The sequence below is a fragment of the Macaca mulatta genome, chromosome 3, assembly GCF_049350105.2.
Source record: "Macaca mulatta isolate MMU2019108-1 chromosome 3, T2T-MMU8v2.0, whole genome shotgun sequence".
In the NCBI taxonomy this organism is placed as follows: domain Eukaryota; kingdom Metazoa; phylum Chordata; class Mammalia; order Primates; family Cercopithecidae; genus Macaca; species Macaca mulatta.
Window position 1 is genome coordinate 70,987,706 of NC_133408.1, and position 17,577 is coordinate 71,005,282.

The following is a 17,577-nucleotide window of genomic DNA, read 5'->3' on the forward strand; positions in this document are numbered from 1 at the left end:
CTTAGGAAATGAGTCCTTTGTGATTTGATATCTGCGTGAATATTTACTGATTCTCTTTCCCTTCACGAACCATCCTGAATTTTCCTTTCTCTGAGCTACCTTTGAAGATTCTAGATTTTGTAAAAACTGCTTGCCATCTTTTGAAAATACCTTGTACACCTGTGGTTAGGTTCACAACCGTAGTTAAAGCTTACTGGTTTCAGGAGGCTGAGGTTGCAGTGAGCCTTGTTTGGCCACAGCACTCCAGCCTGGGAGACATAGAGAGAATCCACCACAAAATAAACAAACAAACAAACAAAAATACAACCTTTTGATTTGACCTGGGAGGTTATGTCAGTAAAGTTCAAAAGTCAGAAATATTGGCAGTTTGGCATGGCTAAGATCAAGTAATTAGAGAATTAAATAAATTTTTTACAAAAGAGCTTAATTATTATTATTATTATTTTTTTTTTTTTTGAGATGGAGTCTTGCTCTGTCACTCAGGCTGGAGTGCAGTGGCGCAATCTTGGCTCACTGCAACCTCTGCCTACCAGGATCAAGCAATTTTCCTGCCTCAGCCTCCCAAGTAGCTGAGATTGCAGGTGCCCACCACCACACCTGGCTAATTTTTGCATTTTTAGTAGAGACCAGGTTTCACCGTATTGGTCAGGCTGTCCTCAAACTCCTGACCTCAGGATCTGCCCGCCTTGGACTTCCAAAGTGCTGGGATTACAGGCTTGAGCCACCGTGTCTGGCCCCAAAGTCAACTTAATTAACTGCAGATAGTCAAGCTCTAACAGCCTGGAAGTCCTTGGTAAAAACAGAGGAGGTGCCACAATATGCATTTTGGGTACAACTCACAGGAGGTATTCACTCTGATCCTGAAGTTGGGCATGTGAGAGATTGTAAATTTTATCTCTGGAACTTTTCACACACGTGATTGTGATATATACCTTCACTCAGTATCTGACTGATTTTTCTCTTTTGCCTAGGCCCCAACTACAGTTTAGATTGTGAAATATACTTAGGGTGAGCGACTAGATAATGTGACTTTCCTGCTGGGCTTTGCCCTTCCGGGGTGTTGTGACATATTTCTGAGCCAATCACTTAGGCGATGTGACTCTCCCTTTCTGCCCGGGCCAGTCCACAGGGGTTACCGTGAAATATCTTTAGGCCCATCACCTTTGTTAAGTGACTCTTTTTTTGCCTTGAATCTGTTTACAGGAGAAATGGTTACATATCACTGGGCCCATCACCTAGATGGTGTGACTGTCTTCTACCTGGGACATATTTACAAGGTGAATTGTGACATATTTCTTTTCCTAGCACCCAGGAGATGTGACTTTTATTGCCAGGACCCTGCCCATAGTAAAAATATTGACATATCGCTGGCCCAGCACCTAGTTGACCTCCTAGTCTTTGCCCACAGGTGGGATGGTCACACATTAGGCCCAGCTCACAGGTATAATGAAGACTCACATATGTGAACCCACCCAGTAGAAGAGATTTTAACTCTTCTAGCTAGGCTTAGAAAAACAGGTAATGATCTGGGCCTTCTATATGTAGAAAGATCACACAATATATCACCCTCATGCATATTCTATAAAGTCTTTGGGTGATCTAAAGAGTGTCATCTCAGGGTCCAGCCCAGAGGTAAAATTGTGACTCTTTTTTTTTTTTTTTTTTTTTTTGAGACGGAGTCTCACTCTGTCGCCCAGGCTGGAGTGCAGTGGCCGGATCTCAGCTCACTGCAAGCTCCGCCTCCCGGGTTAAGCCATTCTCCTGCCTCAGCCTCCCGAGTAGCTGGGACTACAGGCGCCCACCACCTCACCCGGCTAGTTTTTTGTATTTTTAGTAGAGACGGGGTTTCACCATGTTAGCCAGGATGGTCTCGATCTCCTGACCTTGTGATCCACCCGTCTCGGCCTCCCAAAGTGCTGGGATTACAGGCTTGAGCCACCGCGCCCGGCCAAATTGTGACTCTTATAGGCACACCCAGCTGACAATTAAAATTGTCTCCCTCACACACTGACAAAACTTACTGTTGAGGTCCTGACTCTCATATGAGGACACAACACACAGTTAGAATATTGACCATGCAATGTGGATGTGGCCAAAGGTCAGGTGGTGAGTCATAGCTGGACCCAGCTTACAGGCCCAGTGATGACTCTTGTACTCAGACCCTGCTAATCGGAGAGGTGTTGACTCTCATAGCTGGGTTTAGGCCAAAAAATAAAATTCTGGCTTTTCTACTTAAAAAAAAAATCACAGGTGATTACAACACACAAGCATGTTGTGTAAAGCCCTCAGATGAGACAGAGAGTGTTATAATAGGACCCAGCACAACACTGAGGTTGTGAGTATTGTATGCACACTCAGCTGACTGTTAAAATTGTCACCTTTACGCATGGAGAGAGCAAAATTTTTCCTGAATCTCACTGACACACACAGTCCACAGCTGGATCATGCCTGTCACATGTGGACTGAGCCGCAGGAGGGATGTTGACCAATTTCTGTAACCAGATTATAGGAACAAAGATGGCTCCCTTACCTGGACCTAAAAACTAGAGAGATGTTGACTCTCAAGCCTGGGCTGAGGGCAATGGGCGTGATCCTACATTTGGGATTGTAACAAATGCCTGGGCAAGCACAAAGGTCTCAAAGCAGATTGTGAGTCTCACATGTGCCATAGAAAACCCGCAGGTGGTACAGACAGTGTCATAACAGGGACCGGCAAACAGGTGAGACTCTGACTCTCATTTGCACACCTGGCTAATAGTAAGAATTGGCACCCTGTCACATGAACACAGCCTTCGTAAAACATCCTGAATCTCACACTCAGAGGCAGTCAAAAGTTGGAATTGTGACTCTCATACGTGAACGCAGTCCACAGGTAGGGCGGTGACTCTCACACAAAGATTCAGCGCCCCTGTGAGGCTGTGACTCCCCTACTGGGACACTGTCTATAAGTGGGGTTCGGGCTCTCATGCACAGAGCCAGTGCACTGTTGAGATTGTGACTCAATTACTTAAACACATATCCCAAGATATGTTGACTGTCATAAATGAAGCCAGCACATTTGTGGGGTTTTAAATCTTATCCTTAAACTTTTCTGCTGGTGTGATTCTGACATATACCTTTTCCCAGCATCTGATTAATTTTACTCTATTATAACATATACCTGGGCCATGCACAAAATTTATGTTCCTCTTCTGCACGAGCCCTGTCCTCAGGAGAAATTACAATATATCTTAGGGCCAATCATCAAAGTGAAGTGACTCTCTTTTTCTGCCTGGGTCTTGCCCTTAGTTGGGATTGTGACCTATCACTGGACCTTTAACCCAAATGATATAACTCTTTTTCCTGGGTTCTTATTACAGAAGGCATTGTGACATATCTCTAGACCCATCACCTAGGTAATGTGACTCTTCCTTCCTACTGGAACCCTGCCCCCAAGAGACATTGTGACGCATCACTGGGCCCAGCTTCCAGGTGATGTAAGAGTCCTGACTTGGCCGTGCCCACAGGGGGCATTGTGACATACCGCTGGGTCCAGCACCTGGGTGATATGACACTCCTGATTTGCCCCTGCACTAAGGTGAGATTTTGACCCTGCTCCAAGTGGCAACTGTGACATATCTCTGGCCAGCACCCAAGTGATGCAACCCTTGGGCCTGGTCTCTCTCCACAGTTGGAATTGGGAAACACACATGGGCACAGCTTACAAGTGGACTGATGACTCATACCTGAAGATATTTTGACTCTTGCAGTTAGCCTTAGGGCAAAAACTAAGGTCCTGGGTCTTCAGGTTGTAGGATGGTCACAGAGTATTATGACTTGCATGCACATTGTATGAAGCCCTCAAGTTCTGTAAAGAGTGCCATAACAGAGCCCAGCACACAGGGAAAATTGTGGCTGTTGTATGCAAACTCAGACAAAAGTAAGGATTATCACCCTTCCATGTTAACAGAACCCACTGTTGAGGTTCTGAATCACACACCAAGAGCCAATGGAGTTGGAACTGTGAATCTCATGCATCAATCCAATTGACAGATGAGATGGTAACACCAAATCCAGGATTCAGAACACCTGGGGGATGTGCTTCCGCTATCAAAACACTGTCTGTTGGTGAGATTTGGGCTCTCATGCACTGATTTAGTCCACTGTTGTGATTGACTTGCATAATTGAACTCAACCTACAAAAGGTGTTGACTCTTATACCTTTAACTGGAAAATGTCCCGGATTGTGAATTTCTGCTATTGACTGGGTCCAGGTATGCGTTTCATTGCTGTGCGTGTGAGCTGGGTTAAAAAATGAGTCACTATCTCACCTGTGGCTGCATCTACATATGACAGTCACAATTCCAAGCCTGGATTGCGTTTGCTTGTGAGATTTAGAACCTCACCAGTGAGCACTGTCTATGTGTGAGGGTAACAATTCTATCAGCTGGATGGGCATATGACAGTCACAATCTCACCTTTGTTCTGGGTCCTGTTGTAACACTGTATCACATGCTGGCTTCATACAATATGCCTCAGTATTGTAATACACTATTTCCTTTATTTAAGTAGGAGACCCAGGACCTTGCCTGTTGCCCTAAGCCTAGATACCAGAGTCAAAACCTGTTCTCTTAGCTGGATCCAAGTATGACAGTCATCATCTCACCTTTGAGCTATGACCATGTATATGTCACAATTTCACCTGTGGGCAGGAACCAGACATGAGAGTCATATCACCTGGGTGCTGGGTAAGTGATATGTCACAATTCTTACTTTGGGAAGAGTCCAGGCAACAGAGGAGAGACACGTCACCTATATGACTGGCCCAGTGATGGGTGAAAATCTTCTCTGAGAGCCGGGCCCATTCAGGAGAGTCGTATCACCTAGCTGCTTGGCCAAGCAATATATCACAATGCCCCCTTTGCACAGGGCCAACACAGTACAGTTCCATGACCAGGGAGCTGGGTCCAGCTATATGTCACGATTCCTTTTGTGGAAAGTGTCCAGTTAGAGGAGCAGAGTCACATCACCTAGGCGATGGGCCTAGAGAGATGCCACAATGCCACTTGTGAGCTGGGCCCTGGGAGAAGAATAACATCACCCGGTGCTGGGCCCAGCAATATGTTGTGATCCCAACTGTAAAAAGGTTCCAGGCAAGAGAGGAGAACACATCATCACGCTGATAAGCCAAGAGATATTTCACAACCCCCCGGTGCACATGTCCCAGGCAGAAGACTCAAATTACCTTTTCACTTAGGCCAGTAATGTCACAATGCTTCTTCAGGGCAGGGCCCAAACAAGATAGGACAGTCACGTCAGTAAGTGCTAGGCTTGGCGATGTGTCATACCCTTACCTGTGGGCAGGGTCCAGGCAGGAGAGAAGATTTACATCACTTAGGTGCTCAGTAAAGAGATATATTACAATTCCTTTGAAGGAAGTGGCCAGACAAAATAGTCACATCACCTAGGGGCTTGGCCCAGGTATGAGTCACAAGATATCTGTGTCTTGAGCACAGAAGGACTATCAAATTACTAAGGTTCAAGGTAGAAGTGCATATCACAATGACACCTGCAGGAAGGCCCAGGAATGGGACTCCCAATTACCCACATTTCCCCACTCCAGGTGTCAGAGTCAACAACTCCTGAGACTTAGGTCCAAGTACATGAGTCACAATCTCAACAGTGGATTGCATCCTCTCATGAGAGCCCCAATCCCTTCTCCAAGCTGTCTCCCAGTAGGGGTGTCACAACCTCAGTGGTGTGCTGAATCCTGGTTGGAGGGTCCTCACTTCACCTGTGGACTGGATCTGTATATGAGAGTCAAAATTCCAACTCTTGACTGCCCCTGGGTATGAGATTCAGAACCTCAATCATGAGCTACGTACACTTGGACATGTGACAATTTCTACTTGTGGCTGTGTGCTCATACAGGATTCTCAATCTCACCTGTGTTCTGGGCCCTGTTATGAGACTCTCTGTACCCCCCACAGGGTTTATTCAGTATGCATGGGTGTCATAATCCTCTGTGATCTTCACACAAGTAGAAGACCCAGGACCTTATTCATGGCCCTAGGCCTATCTGTGAGAGTCAAAATCTCTCTCATTGGCTGGGCCTATGTGTAATGCCTGTAAGCTGGGTCAAAGTATATGTCACCATCTCAGCTGTGGGGATGCACGGGCAGGGGCAGTGAGAGTCGAGATGGGAGGAGGGTTGTGATGTCCTCTGTCAGGATGTAATTGTTATTGTTTTGGGGCTGTTTTTAGATACCGTCAAATAAAATAAATTTATATGTAAGTATGAAGTAACTTTATTCTAAAGTAATGTTGTGGCCAGGCACAGTGGCTCATGCCTGTAATCCCAGCACTTTGGGAGGCCAAGGCAGGTGGATCACTTGAGGTCAGGTGTTCAGGAACAGTCTGGTCAACATGGTGAAACCCTCTCTCTACTAAGAATACAAAAATTAGCTAGGTGTGGTGGTGGGCACCTGTAATCCCAGCTACTCGGGAGGTGAAGGCAGGAGAATCGCTTGAACCCTGGAGGCACAGGTTGCAGTGAGTCGAGATCACACCACTGCACTCCAGCCTGGGTGACAGAGTGAGACTCTGTTTCAAATAAAATTAATAGTGTTGCAATGGGGGAAGCACCAAACATAATATCTGCATATGTCTCAAAAGTTAGGCTGAAAAGGGCTGTCATTCATATGGAGGAACAAGCAAGATTAGAAAGAAGGTGGGAGAGGAGGGCAGAATGGAGGGTGGCAAAATCAATGCAATAGAGAATGTTGCACCCTGAAGTCAGCCTGTTCTCGGAAGGGACGTGAAGAGGGGTTGTATGTTTGCTCAGACTGGAGGTGGAGCAGAGTCCGGGCTCTGGGGGGAAGACAGAAACTTAAGCAAAGTTTGCTTAACAGGTATTTTCTTGTGAACCCTGAAGACAAAATTAATTGTGTGTGAAGAACAATGGTAATGTGGAGTCTGTGAATCTGTGATATCTAAAAGAAGGCATATCATCTCAGTCATAATGCGAAGGATCTTTCTTTGCAGTAAGTTGTTCTTACAGAACACAAAGTATTAGAGAGTTTTCTTAATTGTAGCTATTTACCAGAACTCACTACCCACACTGTCTTTCTCTCCCGTTTTTCTGTGCCCTATACATTTTTTTTCCAGTTGGCATTTTCTGAATTATATTATTTATAATAACCTGGTAAAGTTCTATCAATTATGAAATTTGAGAGTTTTATCAAATTTATGATTAGTTTTATCAAATTATTAAACTTCAGGGAGAAGTTTAAAACAGCCCATAATTTATAGATAGCTGCTTATAGGCATAGATGGGCCTATGGTGCCTGTCACTGGCGTGTGCATTGGAGAGTGTATTGAGGAGTCCTCAAGTGGTCAGGTCTGTGGTGACTCTGGATTCTGTCAGAATTGAGTTGTTGAACACCCAGTTGGTGTTGAGGAGTTGGCTGGTGTCAGCAAATGCCATATATTTGGTCTAAAAAGAAAGACATCACTGAAGCCTTGGCTGGAAGGAGACTGTGAGTCTTTTGGGGAAGGGAGACTCTACTCTTCAGCACACAAGCTGCTGTGCTGTGAATTGTCCTGTGATTCCATGTCTCATCCGGGACATCTCAGAGGGAACTGAGAACTCAAAGGAAAGCGGTGCAGAGGGCAGACTCCTCTCCCCACCTCGCTGCTAGGAAGTGATTTCTGCACACTCACGCCCACGCACATTGGGCAGTGATGTAGCCACACTCCTCCCATGACAAGACTCCACCCTCAGAAATTGTGCTGAGAGAACTTCTGCTTCTAGAGTTTTCTGCCTATAGGCTACGTAAGTTCCCAGAGCACTCATGGCTTCTTTTTATGACCAGATCTTGAATCTGCACCAGTGACCTGTTTTCTACACTAGCCTAGGATTCTGGGTCATCCATCCCTCCCATCTGCCTGCACGCACACATTTATAAGTCCAAGCTATCTTGCCTGGACCAGTCTCCGTAGCCCTAACCAGTCATTTCACCAACCGTGTACTCTTCCCTACCCATAGGTCTTTCTTTCTTTTCTTTCTTTCTTTCTTTCTTTCTTTCTTTCTTTCTTTCTTTCTTTCTTTCTTTCTTTCTTTCTTTCTTCCTTCCTTCCTTCCTTCCTTCCTTCCTTTTCTCTTTCTTTCTTTCTTTCTTTCTTTCTTTCTTTCTTTCTTTCTTTCTTTCTTTCTTTCTTTCTTTCTTTCTTTCTTTCTTCTTTCTTTCTTTCTTTCTTTTCTCTCTTTTTCTTTCTTTCTCTCTCTTCTTTCTTTCTCTTGTTTCTCTTTCTCTATCTTTTTTTTTCTTTCTCCCCTTCCTTCCTCCTTCCTTTCTCTCTTTCTCTCTTTCTTTCTTACCTTAGACTGAGTTTCACTCTTGTCACCCAGGCTGGAGTGCAGTGGCAGGATCTTGGCTCACAGTAACCTCTGCCTCCTGGGTTTGAGGGATGCTTCTGCTTCAGCCTCCCGAGCAGCTGGAATTACGAGTGCATGCGACCACACCTAACGAATTTTTGTATTTTTAGTAGAGGCAGGGTTTCACCATTTTGGCCAGGATGGTCTCAAACTCCCGACCTCAGGTGATCCACCCACCTCAGCCTCCACAAAGTGCTGGATTACAGGAGTGAGGCCCTGTGCCCAGCCCCCATAGACTTTTTATATCAGGTTCTCTTATTCTACCTTTTTTTTCCCCCCAGAAACGCTCTTTCACAAACTCAAAACAACACCTCTGGTGTGTGTAAATACAAACCCTACTGGAAATCAAATGACGATGAGTTCAGGATAAATTTTTTGGACCTGCTTATTGTCAGCATAAATACAAAATAAAAATAAGACAATCATTCAACTTAAAAATTAAAAAAAGAATTTACTTTTTTTTTTTGGACTGAGTCTCGTCCTGTTGCCCAGGCTGGAGTGCAATGGCTCAATCTCAGCTCACTGCAACTTCCGCCTACTGAGTTCAAGCAATTCTGCCTCAGCCTCCGTAGTAACTGGGATTACAGGCGTGAGCCACCACATCTGGCTGATTTTTGTATTTTTAGTAGAGACAGGGTTTCACCATGTTGGTCAAGCTGGTCTCAAACTCCTGACCTCATGATCTGCCCGCCTTGGCCTCCCACAGTGTTGGGATTACAGGAGTGAGGCACCGTGCCCAGCTCTTCTTTTTAAAAAAAAATTTTTTTTGACTTAGATACCTTTTATATGTAAATTCTTTCTCTGCTTATCTTTTTTGTGTCTTTTAAGTATTTATGAAATCTATCTCTGCTCTAATTTTTATTCCTTTTTCTATTTCCTTCCTTCCTTCCTTCCTTCCTTCCTTCCTTCCTTCCTTCCTTCCTTCCTTCCTTCCTTCCTTTCTTTCATTCTTTCTTTCTTTCAATGGAGTTTCACTCTTGTCGCCCAGGCTGGAGTGCAGTGGTGTGATTTCAGCTTATGGCAACCTCCGCCTCTTAGGTTCCAGCGACGTTTCTGCCTCAGCCTCCTGAGTAGCTGGAATTACAGGCTCGTGCCACCAGGCCCGGCTAATTTTTGTAGTTTTAGTAGAGACGGGGTTTCACCATTTTGGCCAGCCTGATCTTGATCTCCTGACCTTAGGTGATCCACCCACATCGGCCTTTCAAAGTGCTGGGATTACAGGCATGAGCCACCTAGCCCGGCCTTTTTTTTTTTTTTTTTTTTTTTTTTTTTAATGCTAACATTGGGATTATTTAGTTGTTCTTTTTCAAACATTTTGTGGATTAAAGTTATGTTTTTTATTGGACATCTTTTACTTTTTCTTGATATAGAACTATAGCACTATAAATTTGTGTTTTAGAACTGTTTCGTGGGTTTTTTTTTTTTTTTTTTAATCCCAGGAGTTACTGTATGTTGTTTCTATTTTCTTTTTTTGTCAACGTGCTTTCTGATTTCCCTTTGGTTTTTCTCTTTGACCCATGGGTTGTTCAGGAATATGTTGTTTACTGTCTACATACTTCTGAGTTTTTAAATTTTTATTTGGCTATTGATTTCTAGTTTTATTAAATTATAATTTAAAAAGTTGATAAGGCCGGGTTCAGTGGCTTAAACCTGTAATTCCAGTACTTTGGGAGGCTGAAGTGGGTGGATCACCTGAGGTCAGGAGTTCAAGACCAGCCTGGTCAACATGGTGAAACCCTGTCTCTAGAAAAAATACAAAAATTAGCCGGGCATGGTGGCACATGCCTGTAGTCCCAGCTACTTGAGAGGCTGAGGCCCATGAATTGCTTGAGCCCTGGAGGTAGGTTTCAGTGAGCTGAGATTGTGCCATGCCACTCCAGCCTGCGTGACAGTGAGACTCTGTCTCAAAAAAAAGAGTATATTACATGAGTCCCCTAGACCTAGAAGGTGCTGCTGAGGTCACCACTGGGCAGGGCATGAGAGGTATATTAGTCTTCTATTGCTCCATAACAAGTCCCCACAAATGTAGTGGCTTAGAACACACCCATTTACTAGCTCATGGTTCTGTAGAACTTATGGTTCAGAGTCCAGAAGACTCCGCTGGGCTCTCTGCTTTGGTTTTCACAACGCTAAAGTCAGTGTATCAGACAGACTGGGCTCTCATTTAGACGTGCTGGGAAGAACCCACTTCTGCACCCATTCTGGTTGTTGCCAATTTCCAATTCCTCATGGTTGTAGGACTGGGATCCTTGTTCCCTTGCTCGCTGCTAGCTAGGACCCACTCTCTGTAAGTAGATGTTTCCCCACATTTTACTCAATTTGTTCCCTCCATCTTCAAAGTCAGCAAAAGTGCATTGCATCTCCTGCCTACTTTGAATCTCTGACTTCTTCCTCTGCTGCTGGCAGAGGAAGCTCTCTAGAGGTGGGCTCTGAATTCTGATTTCCCTGGGAGATTTGCCTTTGCACGGTTTGAGTGCACACATTTGTTAAAGATCTCACACCCACTCCATTATTTCTTTGATCTCCTAGGGCATTCTGATGGTCATAGTGATTTTGAAGGCCCTCTGAATTGGGTCAGTCAGTGAACCTTCTTGCTGTCCCCATGAAGGGTCCCTGTTATGTCCCAACAACAGACCAGATCTGGAACTCAGCCCTGTTCTATTCTTGGAACACCCATTGCTGTGGTGTTGGTGGGAGCAGCAGTGGATTCTAATGAGGGTTTGAGCCACCCCTCCATCCTCTTTCCAGTAGCACTGAGCATCTCACTTCTCAGAGCTCCTTCATCCTTGACTCTGTTTCTTCTCTCTCTTCCAGTGTCCCTTCTCTCAGTGCCTTACCTTGTCCCTGTTTCTCACAAGTCAGCCCTGTGTCTCCATTTTCTTGTGTACAGGGATTCCATTTTCCCCGCCGCCAGAGTAGATCTTTCACACTTCTGATGATTTGGCTAAGGCTTTGCTGTCACTGCCTGTAAGGATCTACCAGATTAAATCCTTAAATCAAGACCACCCTACTCCCAAGTCTTTGTCTTGTGATGGGAAGGAAGGTGAAGGTGGTTTCCTTGCTCCACTTTCCCCTGTTACGGATGGAATGAATGGAAGTACCCAGGACCACACAGGAACACCGAGGCTGGGGGAAGAGCATGCCCCAAGCATGTTACAGGGAAGAAATGACCTGAAAGGGTGACTAGGAGGATGGAAACCAAATCCTAACTGAGAGGAAAAAGGTTTTTTTGTTTTTTGTTTTGTTTTTCTTGAGACAGAGTCTCACTCTGTCATCCAGGCTGGAGTGCAGTGGCGCCGTCTTAGCTCACTGCTGCCTCAACCTCCCAGACTCAAGTGATCCTCCCACCTCAGCCTCCCAATAGCCAGGACTACAAGAGCATGCCTCCACGCCCAGCTAATTTTTAAATTTTTCTTAACGACGAGGTCTCCCTGTGTTGCCCAAGCTGGTCTATGACTCTTTCTTTTCTTCCTTCCTTCCTTCCTTCCTTCCTTCCTTCCTTCCTTCCTTCCTTCCTTCCTCTCTCTCTCTCTTTCTTTCTTTCTTTCTTTTCTTTTTTGCTTGTTTTGACACAGAGTCTGACTTTGTCACCCAAGCTGGAGTGGGACAGTGGGGCAATCTTGGCTCACCACAACCTCCTCCCAGATTCAAGTGATTCTCTTGCCTCAGCCTCCCAAGTACCTGGGATTACAGGCACACACCACCACTCCCATCTAATTTTTGTATTTTTAGTAGACACGGTGTTTTTACCATATTGGCCAGCTGGTCTCGAAATCCTGACCTCAGGCAATCTGCCTGCCTTATCATCCCAAAGTGCCAGGACTACAGGGGTGAACAAGCACGCCCGGCCTATGACTCTGTTTATTGGGCCCTGCCCTTAAGGTGTATTGTGACATACCTTTGGATTAATCACTTAGGAATGTGACTTACTTCTGTTCCCTAGGACCTGTCCACAGGCAGCAGTGAAACGATTTCTGAGCGCATCACAGGGGTAATGTGACTCTCCCCTTTTTGCCCTGCCCCAAGTGAAGATTGTGACACGTCACCAGGCCCATTATCTAGGTGATATGACTCTTCTCTCCTGCTTGGGCCCTGATTACAAAGGGGATTGTGACAATCACTGGGCCCAGCACCCAGATAATATGACTTTCCCTTTCTGCCTGGGCGTCGTCTACAGAAAAGATTAAGACATATCACCGGGCCAAGCACCCACATGATGTCACTCGCCTGCCTGCATTCTGCCTACGGTGGGTATTGTGACAAATCCCTGGCCAAGAACCAAGGTAACATGACCCACCTACCTGGTTCCTGCCCACTGATGGGATTGCAACATATATGTAGGTCCAGCTCACAGGCATGACGATAACTGTTGTACAAGGACCCAGCCAATAAGGGAGATTTTTATTCATAGTTAGGCTTATTACAACAGGTATGCTTCTGGGTATTCTCCATACAGAGAGGTCACAGACTATTAGGACGCTCATGCATATTTTATGAAGACCTTGGGTGGTACAAAGATGTTGTCACAGGCCAGTGCACAAGTGAAATTTGCACTCCCATAGGCACACCCAGCCACCAATTAAGATTTCACCCTCAACGCATGCATACAGCCCACTCTTGAGGTTCTCAGTCTCACACCTGGGAGATTCACTCTGTCACCCAGGATGAAGTGCAGTGGCACCATCTCTGCTCACTGCAACCTCCACCTCCCGGGATCGTGATTCTCTTGCCTCAGCTCTTGGACAAAACTTCAGCACTCCTGCTCGGGTGTCTGCCCTACTAAGACACTGTGTGCAGGTGGAGTTGAGGCTCTTATGTATGGACCTGTCTACTGTTGAGATTGCGAATTGCATGCGTAGACTCAACTCACAGGAGGTGTTGACTCACAAACCTCCAGCTGGGACATGTGCAGGATTAGAAATTTTATTTCTGGATCTTTGTGCAAGTGCGATTGTGACATATACCTTTGCCTAGCATCTGATTGCTTTTACTTTTTTGCCTGGGCCCAGCCTATAGTTGAAATTGTGACATATACTTGGGCTACATAGGTGATGTGATGCTCCTGCCTGGACCCTGCCTTGAGGAGAAATTGTTTCCTATCTCTGGGCCAATCACCTGGTGATGTGACTCTTTCCTTCTTTCTAGGCTCAACTTATAGAAGGCATGGTGACAGATCTCTGGGAGATGTGACTCTACACTCCCGGCGGGGCCGAGCCCCACTGAAGATTGTGACATATTACTGAGCCCATAAACTAGGTGACATGACTCTGCTCCCTGGCCTAAGCCACAATTAAAGGGGACATTGAGACATATTGCTGTGCCCAGAACCTATGTGATGTGACTCTCCTTTCCTACCCAGGCTACGCCTACAAAAGAAATCGTTACATATCACGGAACCAAGATCCCAGTTGATGTAACTCTCCTCCTGGGCCCTGTTCACAGGGGAAATATTGGCATATTCCTAGCCTAGCACCCAGGTGTTGTGAACTTCTGCGTGGTCCCTGGCCGTATGTGAGATTGTGACATATACCTCAGCCCAACTCACAGGCATAATGATGACTGTCTTACCTGGACCAAGACAATAGAAAAGGTTTTGACTCTTCTAAATAGGCTTATGGAAATAGGCTATTTACTGGGTCTTGTACTTGTAGAAAGGTCAGAGATTACAACACTCGTGCATATTTTATAAAGTTCTTGAGTGGCACAGAGAGTGTCATAACAGGGCTCAGCACGCAGGTGGGATTGGGACTCTCATAGGCACAGCCAACAGTAAGGGTTGTCACTTTGCCACATGGACACAGCCCAGTCACTGCTGAGGTTCTGCATTTTACACTCAGAGAGAGTCAAAAGTTGGAACTGTGACTCTTACATGTGCATCTGTTCCACAAAAAAAGATGATGACTCTCAAATATTCAGCACACGTGTGAGGCTGTTCCTATTCTACCAGGAAAAAGTCTGCAAGGGTCTTGGGGCTCTCATGCAGGAGTCCAGTTAACCACTGAGATTCTGACTTGCAAACTTGTACCCAACTCACAAGTGTTTACTCCCATACTTGGTGTTGGGACCAATGTGAGATTGCGAATCTAATCTCTGGACATTCCTGCAGGTGTGATTGTGACATATACCTTTGCCCAGCTCATGAGATTTGATAATTTTGCCTGGATAAAATACACAAGACAGTGACACATATTTGGGCCACACACTTTGGTGATATTACTCGTCTGTCTTGGCCCTTTTCTTAGGGGAAATTTGGACATATCTCTGGGCCTATCACCTGGGTTGTGTTACCATCTTTTTCTGCCTGAACGTGGCCCACAGGGGAAATCATAATATATTTTTAGACCCACCCCTAGGTGATGTGACTCTTCCCTTCTGCCTGGGTCCTGCTTCCAGTAAGAATTGTAATATATCGCTGGATCCTGCACCCAAATGATGTTACCCTCCTGCCTGGGCCATGCCTAGGGTTGGCATTGTGACATTTCTGGACCCAACATTTAAGTGATCTGAGTATCCTCTTATGTTCACAGCATGCATTGTAACATATCACTAAGCCCAGCGTTCAGGTGATATGGCTTTCTTGCCATGGCACTGCACACAAGGAGAATGTTGACATATCCCTGGCCCCAAATTCAGATGATATGACTGTTTCACCTGATCCACACTCTGAAGTGAAATTGTTACATATACCCAGGCCCAGTTAGCGGACATGATGATGACTCTCATGCGTAGACCCAGCCAATACAACAGATTTTTTACTCTCCTGGCTAGACTTAGGGACACAGGTAAGGGTCTGGCTTTTCTTATAAAATGTCATGGGAAATTATGACACAAATATTTTATAGAGTCCATGAGTTTTATGAGCTGTGTCATAATGCAGTCCAACACGCAGGTGAGATTGAGACTCTCATAGGCACATCCAGCCAACAATGGGATTATCACTCTTAAACCTAGACACAGCCCACTGGTGAGGTTATAAATCTCACATATGGTTGCAGACCACACTTGGAATCATGACTGTCGTGTGTGGATTTGGCCACAGGTCGAAGAGGAAGTCATTTCTTGACTAACTCAAAGGCACAGTGTTGTCTTTTATACTTGGACCAAGCTAATAGAAGAGACATTGAGTCTCATTGTTACACTTGGGAAAATGGGTATGGTTCTGGGTTTTACAAAGGTCACAAAAAATCACAACACTCATGTGTACAGTATAATGCCCTATGGTGGTACAGAGAGTGTCCACACAGCCCAATACAAAGTTCAGACTTATTCTCACATGCACAGCCAGCTGACAGTAAGAATTGTCACCCACACACAGGGACAGATCCCATTAGTGAGGTCCTGACTTTGCCTTGTGGACACAGTTCACAGTCCAAATTGTGACTGTCATATGTGGATCTGACCACAAGTAAGATTGTGACTCATTTCTGGACCCAGCTCACAAACATGGTGATGACTCTTATATCTGGACCCAGACAAGAGAATTATGTTGACTTCTGCCTGGGCTTAGGGTAATGGGTAAGATCTTGGATCCATAGAAACATAAAGTTCTCAGAGCAGAATTCCACTCTCAAGCATGTTGTGTGAAGATCTCAGATGGTACAAAGAGTGTCATAACAGAACCAAAAACAGAGAAGAAATTGCGAATCTCATGGGGATACCCAGCCAGTAATAAGCATAGTCACTCTCCCATATAGACACAGCTCACTGTTGAGGTTCTGAATCTCACACCCAGAGGCTATGAAAAGTTGAAAGTTTGACTCACATACATGCATCTGGTCAACAGGTAAAATAGTGACTCTGAGACCAAGTTTCTGCACCCTAGTGAGGCTATGCCTACTTATGGGGACACCGTTTGCAGCTGGAGATGGAGCTCTTGTGCACGGATCCTGTCCAGTGTTAAGACTGTGTCTTGTGTATTTGGATGCAACTCACCAAAGGTGATGACTCTCAGACCTGAAGCTGGGAAATATGTAGAATTCTGAATTTTATTCCTGGGCTTTCCCGCAGGTGTGATTGTGGCATATACTTTCACACAGCACCTAATTTATTTTACTAATTTGCTTGGGCCCAGCCAATAGTTGGGACTGTGACATATACTTGGATCAAGTACCTAGGTGATGTAACTCTCCAGCCTGGGCCTTACCACAGGGTGCATTGTGACATATCTTTGGACTTACCACCTATGTGATGTGACTCTACTGTCTTGCCTCATCTTGGCCTCCATTGAGAATTGTGGCATATTGCTGGGCCCAGTACTTAAGTTATGTGACTCTTCTTTGCTGCTTGTGCTTTTAGAAGGGATTGTGACATATTGCTGGGCCAAGAACGTAGGTGATGTGACTCTCCTGCCTTGGCCCTGCCTTCAGGAAAAATTGTGACATGACTCTGGGTTTATTACCAAGGCGATGTGACTCCCATCTCCTGTGTGGGCAAGCCCAAAAGGGTCACTGTGACATACTTCTGGACACCTCACAGAAATGGTATAACTTTTCTCTCATTCCAGGACCCTGGTCTCATTAGAAATTGTGAAATACCTGTGGGCCTATAACCTAAGTAATGTGACTCTCCTGTCCTGCATGGATCCTGCTTACAGGCAAGTTCATGACATTTGGCTGGATCCATCACCTAGGTAATGTGACTCTCCTTTTCTTCACATGCCCTGCCACCGGTGAAGATTGTGACAAATCATGGGCCAATCAGCTGTGTGATGTGACTCTGTGCTTTTTCCTGGGTCCCGCTAACAGGGAGCATTGTGACATTGCCAGGCTCAGCAGCTAGGTAATGTGACTCTTCTTACTCTCTGGGCCCTACTTACAGAAGGGATTGTGAAATACGGCTGAACCAAGAACTCGGATGATGTGACTTTCCTGCCTGTGCCCTCCTACAGTGGGCATCATGACATATCACTGGGTCTAGCACCCAGGTGATGTGACTCTACTATTTTGTTCTTGCTGGCAGGTGAAATTGTGGCACATACCTGGGTCCAGATCACAGGCACAATGATGACTCTCTTACCTGGACACAGCCAGTGGGAGATATTTTGACTTGTGTAGCCAGGCTTAGGCCACAGGTAATGTCCTGGGTCTCCTACTTGTACAAATTTCACAGAACATGACAACCATCAGGACTATCGTAGAAAGCCCTAGAGTGATAGAGAGAGT

General features: G+C 45.4%; 1 protein-coding gene across 1 annotated transcript in view; it reads right to left on the reverse strand.

Moving 5' to 3' along the window:
* The window catches only part of LOC106995568 (uncharacterized), a 35,634-nt gene extending 19,107 nt beyond the window's left edge, over window positions 1-16,527 (reverse strand). Inside the window, exon 1 of the mRNA XM_028845734.2 lies at window positions 16,349-16,527. The gene's annotated coding sequence lies outside the window, so the exon portion shown is untranslated. The remainder of the gene's footprint in view (window positions 1-16,348) is intronic.
* Between the last annotated feature and the right edge of the window lie 1,050 nt (window positions 16,528-17,577).